The sequence below is a fragment of the Haemaphysalis longicornis genome, unplaced genomic scaffold (assembly GCF_048455015.1).
Source record: "Haemaphysalis longicornis isolate Haplotype H1 unplaced genomic scaffold, Haemaphysalis longicornis Haplotype H1 scaffold_81, whole genome shotgun sequence".
Classification (NCBI taxonomy): domain Eukaryota; kingdom Metazoa; phylum Arthropoda; class Arachnida; order Ixodida; family Ixodidae; genus Haemaphysalis; species Haemaphysalis longicornis.
The window spans coordinates 972,001-988,973 of NW_027526449.1; the positions used below are offsets into that span (position 1 = coordinate 972,001).

General features: G+C 47.3%; 1 long non-coding RNA gene across 1 annotated transcript in view; it reads left to right on the forward strand.

The window, feature by feature from the left end:
* The window catches only part of LOC144150946 (uncharacterized), a 43,662-nt gene that overhangs the window by 12,692 nt on the left and 13,997 nt on the right, over positions 1-16,973 (forward strand). Inside the window, exons 2-3 of the long non-coding RNA XR_013318586.1 lie at positions 3,986-4,006; positions 4,077-4,211. This is a non-coding gene — a long non-coding RNA (uncharacterized LOC144150946). The remainder of the gene's footprint in view (positions 1-3,985; positions 4,007-4,076; positions 4,212-16,973) is intronic.

Below are 16,973 nucleotides of genomic sequence, written 5' to 3' on the forward strand. Positions count from 1 at the left end.
TCTCAAATGTACCCATCGTGAATCCGCAGAAGCTCCTACCTGTGTTCGATGAAAGACGCGACGATCTACACGCGTACTTGCAGCGCTTCTTGCCCGTGGCGACTGGGCAGGGGTGGCCGCATTAGAAATGGGCCGTGGGCCTCAATATGTGCTTGTCCGGGAAAGCTCTGACGGCGTTTGCCGCATCATTGCAGAGGACTGGCTTGACTACACCAAGGTCAAGAAAGCATTACTCCAGCGGTTCATAGTCAGGAAAACGGGGTATCAGGAGAAGTTTCAGAATACCCGGGCCGAAGACGGCGTGACGGGAAGGCGGTTTGCGCGAGGCTTTCGCGTTACTTCGACCAGTAGGGGGAAATGGCCAATATTTCGAAAACCTACGAAGGTGTCCGCGATTTGGTAATCCCGGAGCAATTGTACTGTTGCTGCCACTCGAAACTCGTGGTCTTCCTGACGGAACGCGGGTGTGCCACTCTGAGTGTCTTGGCCCACGTCACCCACCGTTTCCTGGAGGCGCAGAACATAGTGAACTTAGGGAGGCTCCAACTGACGCGCCGGACGTCAGTTGGAGCCGGAAAACGCGCCGGGAAAGGCAACACAGAAATGTTTTTTTTATGCGATCGTCCTTGACACCGCGCGCAAGACTGTCGCAATGTGACGAAAGTGAATGAAAATTTTTCTAAGTGTGGCAGGCCAGGTCCCAGTTCCGACAATCGTCGAAGCGGATTGGAAGACCTAGACGTAGTGATCGCATGTGAATTTTACGAGCCTCCAAGGAGAGCCTCGAAAAGCCAGTTTCACAGAGGCCAGACGTCGGACGCTACTGGACGTGGTTCCAGCCGTAATAACACCAGCTTAGGAAGTCACCGTTTCTCGTCAAGGGAATGCTAGTTGTTGCTGGACGAGTGCTACGGAAATTCGACAGCGTGCTCCGAGATACTGGAAGCGACACAGCGATCGTCCGCCGGGATATGGTCGACGAATAATTGTTTGACTGGGATAATATGCAAAGTTCTTCTTGACGGTTTCGTCAAGTAACTCCCAGAAGCGAAAATCCAGGTCCATAGGGCGTATTTGGTGAGAAAGATAATCGCAGCTTGCATGAGTTGTCCCATCTACAACCTGATTCTCGGCACCCTTCAGGCGTGAGGGAGCCTCACCAACCAGATATTGACTAGGAGTATGAAGTTGCTGGCGGCAGTGAAACGCCGACGAGCAGCCTGAGACGAAAACTACCTTAGGAGCCTTGCTATCTAATTTCCGCCGTTTCAAGGAATGAACCACAGCCGACCACACGTTTGAACGTGCCACCGCCTTCATGCATTCGTTTCAGCCGAGCTAGACTACCTCAAAAGTAGCGGAAAGACTTCACTTTGAGGTCCTGTTACAGAAACGTTGAGACGGAGTCTCGCTCCGCACGAGGTGACCACTGCACTTTCGTTGACAGCGAGGCCCTCTTAAATTGAGAGTGCCAATTTGCAGCGGGAAAGACGTTGAAGCAGATGGTAGTGCCGGAGATTTTGCCGGGAGTCAATTTTCCGAGCCGCACATGAGAGCGTCACGCCTCAACAAGCGGGCATTCGCAAGACTGCTCAGCGAATTTTAGAGGAGTTCTAGTGGCTGGATTTGCAAAATGATGTTAAGCGGTTTTAATGCCACATGTGCAGCCAAAGAACGACCGACGTAAATGTTGCGCTGCATGTACGCTTAACGAGACCGTATAGTGCAAGAAACTGATTTTGAGAGTTTGAGAACCAATCTTGCTTCCGCTTCCATACTTCCTGCGCGTGCAACAGGTGCGATAAGCCATCTTCTAACTTCCTTTAGTTTTAACGCACTGACTGCAGTGCGTAAGGGCGCTGTGGCTGTGGCCAATTCCGGCTCCTGATTAGTGAATAGAGGAATAGTTCTTGGTCCCTTAACAACTTTCTTAAGGGGGGGGTGGTAATGTGATGAATGGCCATGCGAGCGATGGACCAAACTTCAGCGATGACAAGGAAGAGGGGCCGCGAGCGAGTGATCACGGAATCTCTAACAACGACGGCTGGAAGTCAAGCAGCGGAACAGGGCGCGGGTATGTGGAAAAGACCCCGTGGGACGCCTGGTCCACGGGCCACCTTGAACAAGACCGTCGGTACCCGCTACCATCCGCCCAGGCTCGAGACCGCATCTGGGCACCATCATCGTGGTGCTGGGGTGCCATTTTCTGATGCTCTGTTCTGGCTATTTGGCCCTGCCGTTCCTTCTATCGGGGCCGCCAGAAGACATCGCAATGAAACGTGAACCCACTTGCTCATCCGCCATCGCCCGGGGAGTTTCCGAACATCCAGACGGCGAGTCTTCGAACTGGTAGTTGTGCTTCCGTGTGAAACAAAACCGTCCTGTCTATAACAACCCGCCGTTTACTTTCTTGTGCACGTCCTTCATCCTGTTAATATACCCGTCAGCATGTTACCATCGTTCGTCTCTCTGCTTGCGTAGTCCTTGTCCTACTCATAACAAAATTGGTGAGCCTGCCAGGATTCCACCCCTAACATCTACAGAAAAGTTGAATGCTAAGAGAACACGTCATTAATGACTCTAACATGGATGTAGAGAAGCTAGTAGCGATCGGGACGCAGCTAGGTCTCTCAGGACTGGACAAGCTGGATAAGAATGCTGCGCATTAGTAGATTATACTCTAAGTTTCTGCATAATTTGCAAGCTAGGTCATGCACTAGTTTTATCGCTTTAACGGTACTTCCATATTGGCGCTGGCAATAATTGTTGCAGTTCCTCTAAAACCACCATAATAGCAACAGAAATATTTCAGACACCTTCGCAATTGAGATGCGAAGTCTGAGGAAAGCGCGGAGCTGGTCGGCTTCGCCGGCTCAGGCTTGGCTTTTGCTTTATCCATCTTTGCATTTTCTATAGCCTTATTTGCCTTTTTGTAGCTTAACTTTTGGTTTTGTTTGGCTTTAACTGTGCTTTTTATAGCTCTACCATGACTATTCTTCCGCTTTAACGGCCACTCTCCATATCTATTAACTTCTCTTCTTGGCTCTGGCCATCTCAACGGTAGGTCGCGCACTCATGCCACCGAGCGTACGCCGTCTCTCTCAACTAGGAGGAAACATGTGTCTTCAGACGTGCATGTTACATGCACGTCATGATGTACGTCTCAACTAACCCCAGCCAATTCCCAGCGCTAGCCTCTGCACCCGAACGTCTCCGGAGCGCTACGCTGTCCCCGCGCATGCTGGCCGGCTCCTTGCCTCCACAACCCTTCTCCTGCAACTTCTCGGCCTTGCACGTTTTTATACTCCACGTTGCTGCGCCAATTTTTGAGCTACGTCCGGCAGTGCTGGAACTGAAGCTTAAACAGCTTTGCTCTTTAAAAAATTCCTCGGCTGTTCTTTGACCAATTGTGCTCCTGCAATAACAATATCCCAGAGCAGTTCCATATGTAATTGTTTCTACGGCATTCAACAAAATGCTTGTTCTCATGGGGTAAAACAAGGAGTAGTGATTTTGGTTTCTATTGAAAACTGCCAGTAATGCACTCTTCGGAATCCTGCAATGGGAGTGTGTATACGCCGTTCTTTATCAAACAGCCACTTGTCAAACAGGTGAAACCTACCGACAAGATGGGAAATTGAAGAAGCAATCAGTATTCGGCCTGATAGTTTTCTAATTAGGCGAAAGAAGCTGCGGGAAATTATTTTGGAGCTATTGCTGTAAATGTGAAGACCATTATGAAAAGTAAATATTATTTCTGAAGCCAGATATTTATTCTAAACAGCCGATACAATGTACAACAATCATTCGTGATTCATATCTTCTCAGTTTGTGGTTTAAGTACTTGTTTTAGGGGTTCCACTCCCCAGACACACCTAATAGTTGCATAATTGTTATTTTCATCGCACATATTACATGCCACTAAGGTACTGTGCTACATTTTATATGCCCCTTCGCTAAAGTATATTGGTTTTTTTATCTACAGGTGCGGAAGGAGAGATACGAAGTGAGTACATAGGTGTATATGGTCTTAAAGCCGCATTATTTTTGGTAATAAAAATTTTTGTTAATTATAGTTGGCAGTACCAGTATTTCCGGCTGTCCGCACGCCGTGGCCAAGTATGGAAAGACTCTTCGGGACCTTGAAGGTATGCGCGTCGGGGACGGTAGAAGAAGCATGCGGAGGCAATATCGAGCGCGCCCAAAACCACGTGAGAATACTTCTTTCTCCTCATGTACATGTTGTCACATAAGTTTGTTTAGAACTTATAATTCCATAAAAAGCGATTTAATATGCTTCCGTTGTGCAGCAGGACATTTGTCCTTCTTTTTAGTCCACTTTACAACAAAAAGCCTTCTGAAGCAATTACACCAAAGACACTTCTGCGTCCGGGCTACTAGCCCGTTGCCCAAAGTGAGTTTCTGCAGTGTGCTACCCTGTAGGCACTGTTGTTAATTCGAGAGCCTATGTCTCATGGAACGCATTAAATGAAAAAAAAAAGGTTCTGAACGGCACAGATGGCTACTAAACATCTCAGCGCTATGCGCGAGCTTGTGGTCATGCGTACACAAACAACCAGTTCCGGAGAAGGTTAGAGGAGAGCTCTGAGAAAGAGCTTGGCAGCGTGCTCCAGAGGAGGACATGCTGCTTCCGCACGTCCAAAACAAAAGAACTGAGAGACAAAAGTACCCACCATGGCGAAGCGCTGGCTCCAGGGCGGTGGCAAGTGAGCCGAACGACCATCGGAGGGTACTGTCCAGGGGCTCGCCCAGGGATGACAGGAGCGGTAGGGAAAGTACACCAGGAAGTCCAATAGGAGATCTAGAATATTACCCACTTGCCTTTCGCCTTCGCATTCTTTGAAACTTCTAAGCTTCCTCTGTAGCTTATTTGCATCGATTGCCAGGAAATTTACAAGTCAGACTCAAGCGGAGTTACACATGGAGGAATATTGATGAAATAAGGGGCAATGAATAGGAATAGGAATACGCCTCGAGGGACAAATATGCTAGGTTTAAACTTTGTGGCCCGTTTATATCTGTGTCAGCGCAAAAAATAGGCTATGTTATGTCATTGGCAAGTTTTCGACGTAGTGCGGCGATAAGGCAGTGGGGTGGAACTCTTGAAACGGGGTCCAAGTTCCACACAAACTAAAATGATTTTTTAAGCAAAGCTTTCAGCCTCGCACTGATGTCTTCTGTAGTCCACCTATAGCACACTGCGTAAAACCAACTTTCGTTGACCGCGATGACTGTGGGTGAAGTGAGAAAACAACCACATGGCTTCCGGTAGTCGCAATCGAACCGGTGTTTCGTGCGTTGAGAAGCCGGCGTCTATCCGACTGCGCCATTCCTGCAAGGTAGAAGCAGGATGGATTTGGAGATGGGTGAATGAAGGGGCACAATTAAACAGAAAAGTTTCCCTCCGTCTAGCGGCGGCGATGATTGAGCGCTAACAAAAGCCATCAAATGTCCGTATCAGTAAAGCAGTTGAGAGGAAAATCACAGGGCAGTGAGCCTTCCCGATAAGAAATGCCTGATGTGTAATGTAAGGGGCTGTGTTGTGGGCCCGCCCATTTCTTGGGGGGTTCATTTGATGTTGGGCTTGATTTTGGAAATGTTCGCATTCCCTCATCGTTGTCGTGTTGACAGAGGGGCAGTTGGCTTTTATTTTCTGTTTATGCGGTGGCTCCGCATCAAAACTTCAAAACGCAAACTTCAGACTTGTGCCATCGTGCGTAACATTCGCATTTTTAAGTAAATACTTCATACACATACACAAAGTACAGATGAAAATTTCCAGTTAATTCTGGCACTCTTTATATGAAATTGCGGGTAAAGCACCTTAATGAGCGACTTCTGGCATACAAACCCTATTCTGGCACCCCCATGCTTGATAACAAATTTGCACCACTCTTTATTCGCACACGTAAATGTTTTATGGCCCCCCATCTTCGTTTTTATGGCTGCTTACTAAAACATGCCAACTTCGGACGCTTGGAAAGTTTATATAGGAATTGACGACATTTTAACGCTTTACATAGAGAGGTTCCAGAACAAACGACAAAAAATAAAAAGTGTAGTGATGTTCAGTGCTACACATTCTCTTCTTTTTGCAATATCGTTGTTTTGAATAGAATACCTATGTGCCCAATTTGGTCGCCAGCTACACAAGACCAAAACATGACTAAATATATAACTACAATACCTGTCAGTCTTTTGACACAAGGAAATGAAAGAGAGAGCTTTGGTAATCATCAGAGCTGCATAGTGTCAGTTATTTTCATAGCCAATGATATACTCATAGGGACGTACGCTTATGTTTATTAGAGAGTGCCTTGCAGCAATAACTGCGCATGCTACATAGTTATTTTTTGAAATAGCCGTACTTACTACGCTCAGATTGTGCACGTGTGTTCCAATTATTTTTCTGGTATAACTACAAGCAGCCATATAGCCTAATGTTTGCATTCGAAGAAAAACGAGTTCGAAGAAAAACCAAACCGGAGTTGACGTTCTCCGGACGGGAGAGTGGGGGGCTTTTTCCGACGATGGCAGCTGTCACACAAGGCAACGTAGCGGTGTTCTGATCGGTAATAAAGCCCTGGCCAAAAGAACCAACGCCATCACCATTATAAGTTCTGGTTATCCCGAGGTGGCCTGCGGTGGGTACGTCGTGTAGTTGGTACAGGACGCTCGATCGCAGGTGGCTGGGAACAACGAGCAGCTGGCCAAGACGATCAGGGTAGTAATGGCGATATGAAATGCCATTTGGTAAGGTGAAGTTGCCCACAGAAGGGTCTGGTGACGCAGAGTTCGTACGTTGAATGAGTGAACGGAGCCACGGTCATGGCGCTGCTCGTCAGCGAATTGAGGAATGTCAGATACTGCGAAGACGCAAGCTACATCGGCAGGTGGGGTTGTCTCGGGGGGGGGGGGGGGGGGGTCAACAGGGTGACGTGAGAAGCTGTCGCCGTCTTTATGCAACCGGCCCGACTAATAGGTGACGAAAACGTATAGTCCTGCAGACGCAATGCCCAGCGACCATACCACCCGGTTGGGTCTCTCAGGTTGGTAAGCCAGTAAAGTGCGCGGTGATCTGTGGTGACTGTAAAAGGGCTGCCGCACAAGAATGGTCGAAATTTTGTGAGGGCCCAGACAAGGGCAAGGCACTCGCGCTCCGTAATTGAGTAATTGTTTTCTGACCTCTACAGCAAATGGCTGGCGTACGCAATCACACGCATTTTACCCACTTCCGATTGGACTCTTACGGCGCCGATCGCATTGCCGCTTGCGTCGGTACGCACTTCGATGGTGGCGGAAGCTTTGAAGTGACCCAAAATTGACGATGAGGATAGGAGGGAAGTCAGAGTGCTGAATGCTTGGGCTTGATTGCGACCCCATGTTAAGGTTGCACCGCTCTTCAAAAGGTGTGTGAGAGCACGGGCTACATCGGCAAAATTTTCAATAAAACGGCTGAAATAGGAGCAAAGTCTTATAAAGATGCGGACATTGTGTGTCGAGCATGACCCGGGGAACATGGTGACGGCAAGAACTTTTTCGGAGTTAGGCTGAACTCCAAGGCGTCGACAAGGTGCCCAAGAATTGTTTTTCGGTGGTGGCCAAAACGACACTTCTTTGAATTTAGCTGAAGGCCAGAGCGTCGAAATAGTTAAAGTATATCCGACAGGCACTCCAGATGCGTCGCAAATGCTGGTGAAAAAACGATGGCGTCATCTAGAAAACAGAAGCCAGTCGTTCACCTAGAATCGCCCAAAAAGGAGTCCATCATTCTCTCGAATGTGGCCGGAGCATTGCAGCGACCAAATGGCATAACCCGGAATCTATAAAGACCATAAGCAGCCATGACTGCCGTTTTTCCCCGGTCTTTCTCATCGACGGCTGCCTGCCAGTATCCAGATCTCAGACGGATAGAGAAAATGTATCTGGCACCATGCAGGCAATCAAGAGTGTCGTCAATGCGCGGCAGCACGTATACACATCTTTCATCGTGATCTTAATTTTCGAGAATCCACGCAGAAACGCAAAGTGCCGTCTTTCTTGCTAACTAAAACACCAGGAAACGCCCACGCACTACAAGATGGTTCAACGATTTTCTTGCTGAACATTTTCTCTACCTCTTGTTGGATCACGAGGCGTTCATCATGATACACGCGATAGGGCCGTCTGCGCACAGGGTCTGCATCACCAGTGTTTATGCGGTGCTTCACAGCGTGTGTTGTACTCAGTGGACGGCTGTATAAATCAGAGTTGTCTTTACAGGCCGTCAATAGATAGCGAAGAGCGTCGACTTCTACTTGCGAAAGATCGGGTGCGATCATCACTGTGATTTCATGCCCTGGGAGTGAAGACGGCACGCTGGGACCTAAACAAGGAGACACGGTCTCTGCCGGGGTAGTTTCGTAATGTGCTTCCAAATGGCAAAGCGTTGAAAGCGCGATTCCATTTTGGATGACTTGAGAAGAGGAACCGAAGTTGAGGAAAGGAAAACAAGTCTTGTTGGGACTGTTAGAGTCGGTCGAGTTGAGCTCAGGGCGGGAAGACAAACGGTCCTGCCGGTCATCGGAGTAGCTAAAGGGTGGTCGGGGGTTATAGTCGGCGTAGCTTTTTGGAAGAATGAGGCCGTGCGGCTGCGACAGTACCGGGTCATGTGCCTCGAAAGACATCGAAATACAGATATTACAACGGACTACATTATAGATGTCAGGAGCGTGGACAAAAAAGCCAACAGAAGTAGCTTGACGGTGTCAGTGGCCCCTGATGTATGTATAAAACAAATGTCTCTACTTATACAAGAGCAAAAGCAAAAATACATAAATCAATGTAGTAAAATAATTCACACTCTTTGGCAGTAACATAATCAATTCACGTTGAAACGAAACTTAATGGCACACTGCAACATGATGATTGCTCAGAGTCAATAAGGTGAACCACAGAAATGCAAAAACAAAAAAATACAAACACAACATTGTTCATTGATTACGTGAATTTGATAGACATGGTAACGCCCATGTCTGTAAATGAAAATTATAATTATTTTCCGTAAGTGGTGCGGGGGCAGGTCACAAACCGTGTTTCTGAATGACGTGTGTTATAAATTTTCTGATTGGGAGTCAGGCTCGACAGTTTTCTAATAAATTAAAATGTGGTTATGTTTCACTGTTGTAGCTCCTATAAGTTTTTCATCATGCAGACATTGAACAGGACGAGCCCCGAGGATTTCAAAAATCGGTTGTGTGTGAGCATCATATGGCATGTTTATTTCGATCGAATGCCTTTGAAAAATCTACAAATATCCCTAATGTTAACAGTTACCTGCAGAATTACCTGCAATTAGCTGCAGAATTATTTATTTTTGTGTGAGAAGCGCGGATTCGGTTGAAAGATGTTTTCTAAATGCAAACTGTGAATTATTTAGGATAAGGTGTTTCTTACAAGAAGTTTGCATGCTTTCACTAATTAGTATTCCATCCCTTTTGAAAACACGGGAAGTATTGACATTGGCTATTATTCGACAGTTCATTTCTATCACCACCTTCGAGTACAATGGTCCTTTATCGATTTGCATGCGTGTTGAAATAATTTTTCGAAAGCGAGGTTGTACACGTGCTGAAGTACAGGGCAGCTGATATCCAATGTGTACTTAATTGGTCGGATAGTGAATGTCATCGGCATCACATGCCGTACTGTTACAAAATTCTGAGAACGTGCGGAAGATTTCATTGGCATCACTTGGTAATAAGAACGCGCTATTAAATTTTCTTGGTGGCAAGCAGTTCAAAATACCCGCATTGCAAGAGCTGCTCTCAAGAGACACAAAAAAAATGTTAAATGCGTTTGCCAGCTGTGCACCCGACGTTGGTGCGCCGTTCACAATTAGTTCAGCACCCTGCGCATGTTCCTGCTGTCGGCCAAGTGCTCAGCGATTGAAACGTGATACTCGGAGCGCGTGGCTGCCGGTGCTTGTTGCGCCACAGGTGAGCGCTTGTGAAAGCGAGCTGACGCATTGTGGTATACGGTGAGGGTGAGAGCGTTCGTGACGTATGCTTAGTGCATCCGGGAGACAGCCCTGCAGTGTGTGGTTCTTGGTGGCACCATAGGGGTGCTACATGTCATGGCTTCAAAACGCTGCGCCTGCGTGCGGTGCGCACCACGATAACACATCGCGATAAACGCGCATTCAAATTCTTCATAACGCGCGCGGGGCCAGCTCGCCCAGCTTTGCGCGGAGCGGCGCGGCACGCAGGCGCAGCGTTTTGAAGCCATGGCATGTAGCACCCCTATGGCACCGCCAAGAACCGCACACTGAAGGGCTGTCCCCCGGATGCAGTCAGCATGCGTCACGAACGCTCTCACCCTCACCGTATACCGCAATGCATCAGCTCGCTTTCACAAGCGCTCACCTGTGGTGCAACAAGCACCGGCAGCCACGCGCTCCGAGTATCGCGTTTCAATCGCTGAGCACTGTACATTGTTGAGTCTGTTTCACAAAACAATATTTTTTCTCATGAATTCAGTGTTGAATAGCTAAATAGGTAAGCACGTTTAGCTTGCCTGAGGGAGCTTGTCACAGTGTTTCGTAATGTTTTAAAGCCATGTAGGTCGTCCGAGTTTTACGTATGGATGAATCCCGCATAAAGGGCGCCTTTCTGTTTTATCAGCTTTAATAAATGTGGTGTAATGTATGGTTTTTCAGCTTTTTTAAAATGTAGAACATTGTGAATGAAACATTTTTATACTGATTTGAACAACGACAAAAAGTTATGATAGGCTTCATTTGGGTCTGTTGCACTGAATACGGTTTCCCAAGTTATAATGAATAATTCGTTTCGAAACGCTTGTACAGTGAGAAGGTTAATGTACCTAAATGACGCAGAAGTATGCTTCTGGGGTTTTTGTTTTTTTATTTTCTGTGAATAAAAATGGCCAGATGATCGCTTCAATTAACGCCAATCGCACCGAATAAGAGATTGAGGGCTTCCATATTTGTAACAAAAGCATCGATCAACGAGGCAGAATCGGGGGTAACGCGAGTGGGTATAGCAATCGTGTTTACAACGGCATTTGATTCTAGCAAATTTTGAAATTGATGTTGGGGTGATGTTGCATTAGGATGTTAACATTAACATCACCCCCTAACACAAGTTTCAAACGATTTGCATTAATCCATCCAAAGAACGTTTCCATAATTGATAGAAAGACCGATACGCTCTCTGTGGGTGGCCTATACAGGACACAGAAAGCGGTTGCTAGTATTTCGAAAGCTTCCGTGTTTTGAGTGAAGTCTTCAATTATCGCGCAGTTTACATTGTGCTTGGCTATTAGCAACAACCCACCTGCCTTTTTGGCGATGTGAGTTTTGGGGAAAGTGTTATGGCAGGCCATTTTAGGAATATCGTGTCCTTCCTGATACCACGTTTCGGTTAGTATTAGAACTTCAAATGAAAAATCTAAAGATGCAACGAAGACATCCAGCTCGCCTACTTTGCCGCAAGCAGATTGTGTATTTAAGTGTAAAAAAGATGTGCATCATTGCTAAGAACGGCAGAGATTAGTGACATAATTTGTAGTCAGCAAATCGTAATTCATTTCTTGTTATGAAAACAGGAGCAATGCCTTGCGCTATCAGTTGTGGCTACATCATTTTCTCAAGAGTCTGGGGGCAAGTCAGACGGAGCGTACGCGACGTGTATGTTTTCATGGAAAAAAGTTTGCCATCCCGCGTCCACGCGTGCTTTCACTGCTTCTCATTCTTACAGCGATGACCTACCCGAAGAGTTTCTTGAGTGTTGGGCACAAACGTTCTGTGATGTAGACATTCGAACTTTATGGGGAAAAAATCAGTGTGCATACCCATTTTTGTGCCCCTCCTCAGTGAACGCGTGTCGCTGGGCACGAGAGCGAAACCGCACCAAAACTTCGGTGCAGCCACCATCTTACCTGGGCACACGATTGCACGTGTCGATTTCGTCCTCAGAGATGCTCTCCGAAACACCTTCAACGAGCTTCTTTAGTGTATCTCGAATCTTCTCATCCGCAACTTCGGGTATGCCTCTGACCTCAACGTTTCGGTTGCGCGGGTATTGCTCGAGGTCTGCCATTCTTTGTTTACGCGCACTTACCACCTACTTTGGCGAGTGTCATTCGCCAAAAAGCACAGCGTTTATTTTTCAGAGCTGTGTTTTCCTTCTCAATTTTCGAATAACATGTGGGCATGGCGTCAAACTAGGTACTGAAAAAATGAACAGATAGCTTTAGCTGTTTAAGATCATCCTTGAGGTCTTTTTCCATTGCGGCCCGCGTATCTCGCATTTCTTCCCTAAAATCTTTCAAAAGCTTCACGTCTTCGTCTGGATTTTCGGGGGTGACATGAAGGCTTGGCAGCGGCAGTATTTAAAAATAAATAACTAAAATCAAACAAAACAAAACCACCGTGAAATCAGAAAATGCGCAGATTAGTGCGTGTCCACGGTAGTTGCCGCCGCCAAGTGAAGCGCGTACAATTCTTGCAGTGCCTTTTTATTACTGCCCAGGTCGATCGACCATTCAGAGCTGCGGGGATGCAAGCGTCACCCTCCGGAAGCCTTGGTCGGTGATAAGGTGCTCATCGCGTGGCGAGACAGCTCCCTTGGCGATGAAGTCTTGATTACGGGGTCAGCAGCTAAGATAATCGTCTGCGTTCGACAAGAGAACACTGCTTCAACAACGAAGCCACCGTCAAGCGATGATATTCAGGATCCACGCAGCATTGTTGTATCAGCAATTGAGTTCGGAAACTGTTCAGATTAGTGAGTGTCCGCTGCAGCTGTCGCTGCAAAGTCAGTTGCCAAGTTGAGCGCTATACGGCGTCCTTTTACCTCTTCGAATCGCCGACATTCCTTAATGGTAGACTCCACACTGGAACAGACTTTACGAATAAGAAGGTGGAATGCGTCATCCAGAATGCCGTCAGTATGTGGCCCACTTTATAGGACTCCGCCATGGTGCTCTCATCCTCCGAGCAAAGGGACAAGACGTCCTGGATATAGGTGACGTAAGATTCTGTCGACGACTGGGCGCGAATGCGAGATCCTCTCGGGCAGCAAGCTGATGACCAAGAAGCTGTCGCCACTGCTGTCCTGTTTCGTTCTCGGCAAAATTTTAATTTCAGAGTTAAAATGAACAAGATGACAATTATTGGTGATATATTTGATGACCTCTGCCTGTGCGGACAAAACATGCACAAGACCGCCAGTTTTTTTGTTTTTACGCACCGCCGGTGTTGACAGTACCAAGGTACCTTGTAATCGTCGAGCGAGTGACAGAAAACAAAAAGAATTAAAACGTTATGAAGATGGTGCGCTTTAAACACCTAGTTTTTCTCGTAAATGATTGTTTTTGGTTTACCGCATGCAGAAGCTCCACCCGAGGGTACGACTGTTCGCGTTTCAAAGGCCTTTGAGACTCTCAAAGGTCAGTTGTGCTCCTTCGACTCAAATGCCATTTCAACCAAATGCCTTTAAAAAACGCCTTGTAGCAGCTTTAGGTGTCATTTCAGTCAAATGACTTTCGACTCGAAGGCCTTCGAAACGCTCGTGTAGCACGGGTATTATTGTCATTGTGCTCGATTGGTGAAGGTTCCGCATAAAAATTTTGTCGAACGAGTCTAATGTCCTACTTTAAAGCATTGTAACAAGGAAATTACGTCAATTTCCTTGCGTTTCTGGTCTTTTAGAATATGGCCGACGCACGTCACGTAAATGGTGTCATAATTGATGTAGCGAGAAAGGAAAATTGTTGTCTTCATTTAATCCACCGCCTCATTCAATACTTGCCCTTCATCCAGTTCTTTCCACGGCTATAAATCAGGTGATCCCAGTCAGTGGTTATATCAGGCGTTAGCTCGCCGGTTTCAGGGCTGGTATTCCAGCTTTTTTTGGTGATGCACGCAGTTGCAGAAAGGACCTGCACCTTCTGATTTGCCCACACGTGCAAAACCTTACCATACAAGTCAAATGCGCTCACACCCTCTTTTTGCAAAGCTGCACACAACGGAGGTGCATACGCGAAATCGGCTTCTTCAAAATACTAATTTTAAGGGAAGGTGTTCCAAAATTCGCTTTTTCGATACATAGCGTAAAATATCTAGGATGGACATGTGTACTCCTCACAGCTGTGAGCATCTCCTTCATAGACACACACCACAAGAGTTTTTGCCTGGTCGTATCAAACATCTCGCGCAGTGGTTTAATCAGCCTGCAGACGTCAGAATCTCATCCTGCTAACTGTGATCTCTTGAAATCTGTCGTCACCTGCACTGCTACCGGGAAGCACCACTTACACAAAAAAACCCGTCCGCTGAATAACATGTGCACTTTATTCCTCACTTTCAATCTCCCTTGCCTACCTCGCTTCCGCTATCCCTCCAACCATGTTTTCTTTCTTGTCTTTGATCTACGCATTGTCCTCGCTATCGCCCCACTTTCCGTACCCATCGTTTTCTTCGGTCGCTTCTACCCGTTGGTTACGCCGAAGGCCATACTCACTCCGCGATCGCAAGGCTAACCACAGCTCTTCAAAGCGTGTCGAAGGATTCCAGGAGATGATTTAGGTGGGGAACACAATGATTATAAAAATTTATTTGGGCAAGGCATAAAACATGGAATAAGAAACCTCAACCTGATTTTCTTGATTACCCTGAAAGACCACACAGAAATGATATAAAACGCTGGTGGCGTTGAATATCCTACCGAGGGAAGTCGGACAGCCGCAAAAACTGAGCAAATGAAAAACCGAAAATACATGGGGTCTTTAAATTGAAGGTGTAGCACTGCAACTTGAGCAAAAATTGCGAGAGGAGCTACCATTGTAATTTGTCTTGAGGGGGCAAACCCTTTGCATCGTGCGGGAAGAGGGATACGCCAGGGGAAAGAAGGAAAGTGCACGTGTAGCTTGGGGAGGGGGAATGCCCCTTTTGCACACCCCTGCGGACGCCCATGGGTGCTACTATATAACTGTCATTATAGGCTCCTTAATTTTAATGATAGGGATCATCAACATCGCTTCTTTCCGCTTTGGTTCTTGCAACATGGTCATAGCCGTCTCCCTCACGCGTTTCTCCACCTTTTCAACGATATATTTTTATCGTCGTCACTCGGTTGAGTGTAACCTCAAGAAAAAATATCTCCGGAGTTGGCTTAACACCGCTCGAGCCTTACCTCGTCAGAACATATTTTCCGCCGCTGTAGTTTTATGGGGCCCTTTAACAACTTAACGGGCTCCCATAAATTTCAACCCCTCATAGGAAGCCGCTCAGTTACTTGGGGTGTCCACAATTATTCGGCTCGTCTACTGCCTCTCCACCCTTCCAAGCCTCAGTAATAATTTCGACAATGTTCTCTCCATAGGCCTAGTATTCTGTGGGGACTCCAAAATCAGTGGTGCCTATAGAGGCGCCACTGATTTTGAACCAGTGGAACCCCCTGTCGCAACACGTCACATTTGTTCCTCGTTCAGTACAACCATTGCCGGTCCGCGCATCCCGTGCGCAGGGCCAAGTTGACAGCGCGAAGCGAGCCATGCGGTGTAATGTTCTGGAGTTTTCAATAAACAGGAAACCCAGAGAAATACTTCACCTCAAGGAAAAAAACTGGACCAGCAACCACATCTCCGGCGTTAACAAAAAAATTCAGGATAAAACAGGGCCATCGGTAGTCATGGCTAACGGTGTGCCCCAAAAAGATAATTTGAACTAAAATGATGATTAAAGTATCACCATTTTTCCCACTCTTCCCTAGAGCAGAAGGTCTGCAATTTTGTGCATTCGCGCGTACGTAAAGTATTGGCCGTAGAAGATCGCCCGTTTATTTGTTGTAATGTCGCAAACCAAAAGGAGGCGCAGCTGTCTTGAAGGAAAACCAAGTTTATTGGAGCGAACTTGTGCTTGCTCAACTAACAAAAACATGTCCAGGCGGCGAAGCAGCACCAAACGAAGTGACGTGCGTAGGCGAGTTTCGGCGCATCGATGTCGCAATGTCCGCTCTCCGGGCAAATGCCCGGAGAAAATTTGGGGTTGAGTGTTTTTCGAACCGTCCTATTACATCGAGAACACCGTACATCAAATAAGATTATCCCAGGCTAGTGATGTTAGAGGGCTGCACTCTCCCTATCAAACCAGATAACCCTTGCGGCAAAAAATCAAAGAATTGAACGAGCGCTTCCCTTGGTACAGAGATAACAACGCCCGGCGCGGCCTTGACGTAACAACAAACCCTAAACAAACAAATCCAATACACTGTCCGTTCCATTACCCACCTCTGCATTACATCGATTGATTGTAGGGTTTAACGCGCCTACGCAACGCAGGCAATGAGGCGCGCCGTAGTGGACGGATCCGAATTAATTTTAACCGCTTGGGGATCTTCAACGTGTGCCGACATCTCGTACACGGGGGCGTTTTTGCTTTTCGCCTCCATCAGAAAAGCGGCTGCCGCGGCAGGGAAACGAACCCGCGACCTCATGCTCAGCAGCGTAACGCCTTAGCCACCGAGCCACCGCGGCGGGTCGAATCACTATCGGGGATCACCTCGTAGGTAATGTGGCCAACACCTCGTAGAATTCGGTAGGGTCCGAAATACCATCGGAGAAACGTTTCACGGAGTCCGCGTAGTCGGATGGGAGTCCAAATCCACACCATCCCCGGGATGGTGCTTCGGGTCTCGGCGTCAGAGGCTTAGCGTCCCGCATCCAACAGCTGCTGGTCCGTTGTACGAACTCGAGCGCGCTGGAGGGCTTCCTCCGCACGCCGAAGCTATCCTTGGACATTGGCATTGAGGTATCCGTCTTCTACGTGCGGAAGCATCGCGTCAAGCATTGTAGCTGGCCGTCTTCCGTTGACAAGCTCGAACGGTGTCATCTGCGTTGTTTCCTGGATGGCATTGTTGTACGCAAATGTGACATCCGTGGGAATTCGT